The 2,425-nt window shown below is 34.3% G+C and overlaps 1 pseudogene; it reads right to left on the bottom strand.

The window, feature by feature from the left end:
- Positions 1–684: 684 nt before the first annotated feature.
- LOC105789463 (zinc finger protein STOP1 homolog) lies at positions 685–1,768 on the bottom strand (annotated as a pseudogene).
- Positions 1,769–2,425: the final 657 nt, after the last annotated feature.

The raw sequence follows: 2,425 nt of genomic DNA, 5'->3' as shown, positions 1-2,425 counted from the left end.
ACTTTGAAGGTTGAAAAATGAATAACTGAGAACATATAAGAAATGACATTACATTCCCGTGAATCATTTGATTGACCAAACTATGTGTTTCAATTCACAACTATCTTTGCTGACTGCAGATATGATTTAAGCTATGATGCAACCTTACATCTTTACTTCGCTGACTTGTATGACCCTGAAATCCAAAGTCAAGCAAACCAAATATTTTGGGCTCAACACTTTCCGTCCGGTGTACAGTAGCATCTACTTATTCAAATATTAGAGTCAAACTTTATCTATAATAATTTAATTTTCTCTTGAAATTTTAGATATTATGAAGATGCAGTGGATATACATCTATAATAACATCTAAATTACCTATAACAACATTATATTTGAATTTTGAATGCTTAAAATTTTTAATTAAAAACTATAATATATTAATAATATTATTAATTAATGAGATTTAAATAGAATGTTGAATAAAATTTATTAATATCTTAATTAAAATTTATTATTTTATTTAGGATAAATCTCAAATTTATACATGAATTTTGATTTAATGTGCAATTGTATACATGAACTTTAATTTGATGCAATTATACACGGAAACTCTAATTATGGTTCAAATTTATACTTAAACTTTAATTTTAATTTAATCATGCACATTTCAAAAATAAATACATCAATTTATTTTTATAATAGATAAATATAATTAATTATATGTGGAATGTATGAACATAAAATGATATTATATCAATAATTTTATTAATAATTTACAAAAAAAAATTAAATAAATCAAAAATTTATCCATAATCGTATTACAAAGAATTACTAAAGTTATGATGCTTCCAACAGATCTCGCATGAAAACAGTCATCTTCTTCCTCCTCCACTGCCACTGCCGGCATATGCCCTTCGAACAAAGACAAGTGTCTAAAGAGCTTGTCTTTCCTGCAAAAACTATTCCCACTACTACACTTCCATTTCTTACTCTCTTCCCCGCCGCTGCTGCCGGCACAGTGCTTCAAATGGCTCTTCAAATCAGCCAAGACCGAAATTTTCTTCTTATGGCACTTATTGCAGCCGTACCTTTTCGGACAATGGCTTCTCTTGAAATGGTTCCTCACACAAATAACCGATTTAAACGGCCTAAACTTGTCGTGTTTCTTGCTCCTATTACAGCCACCGTACGGGCACGAAAACCGAGTTTTTCGACCCGATTTCTTGACTTCCGATCCGTTTTCTGGTTTCTTTGCTAATGCCTCTGGAGTTTTGTATTGATTCCCGAGAGCCCTCATATGCATCCGTAAATTGGCGTCACGTTTGAACCCTTTCCCGCAAATTTCGCAGAAATGTAAATGTTCCGACTGCAACTCCACCGCGTTTAACTCGATTGTCTCCGACTATCCTTCATCGTCATCCTCGAGATCGGGTTTCCTTTTTGGAGTCGGGTCCAGTATCGGATTCGGGTATTGGGATTTTGGGGCGGAAGAGAGGAGGGCGGCGCCGTTGATGATAACTTGATGGACGGCGAAGGCGATTTCGGAGGACACAAGATCCATATGATCTTCGGAGATCCAAGTGTTGGCGTCGAGCGATTGAGATAAGAACTGATGCTAGGTATCCATTCTTTATTTCACCGTTGAGAGGTTTGAAAGTAGAAAACTTGGACCGGCATAACCAATCGGATATTGTCGCCGATTGCATATTTCAGCGGTATACGAAACGGTTCTCCGAAACTCGACATTTCTTTTACGGAAAAGTGAAGCTTGAAAAGAGATTTTAAGAAAAGGATTAAAGAGCAATTAATTGAATTGCTTTTTGTCCTTTTTGAAATATTTTCGACTCTTAGAAAAGATCAAATTGAAAACACTTGAATACGTGCTATGTTGACATGTGAGATGATGTTATGATATGGAAGAGATGATGTTATGATGTGGAGAAATTTTTACAAAAATATTAAAAAAAACCAAAATATTATATATTTTTTAATTACGAAAATAATATTAAAAAAATAAAAATCAGAAAAAAATACTACAGGTGATGTGACAATACCCTGGTGGAGGGTAGCCCATGGGCGGCACCAAATGTGCCTTTCCCATAGGCGGCACCGGTTGTGCCATTCCCATGGGCGGCACTGCCCATATAATGGGTCAGCCGGCTGGTGGGTGGGGGGAAGAGAAGGAGAGGGAAAGAAAGAAAAAGAAAGAAAAGGAAAGGAGAGGAAAGAAAAGGAAAGGAGAAGAAGAAAAAAAAAGAAGGAAAGGAAAGAAAAGAAAAGGAGAAGAGAAGAAGAAGAAGAGGGGAGGGAGGAAAAAGAAAGAAAAAAGGTAATTTTTTATTATTAATTTTAATTTTTTGTAATATTTGTGTGTAAAAAAGTTATGTTATGTACATTATACGTGTTTTCTTATTTTATTTAGCATATAAATTTTATGAAATTT

The sequence above is a fragment of the Gossypium raimondii genome, chromosome 2, assembly GCF_025698545.1.
Source record: "Gossypium raimondii isolate GPD5lz chromosome 2, ASM2569854v1, whole genome shotgun sequence".
NCBI classification, from domain to species: Eukaryota; Viridiplantae; Streptophyta; class Magnoliopsida; order Malvales; family Malvaceae; genus Gossypium; species Gossypium raimondii.
This window is presented reverse-complemented; position numbering and strand designations above follow the sequence as displayed.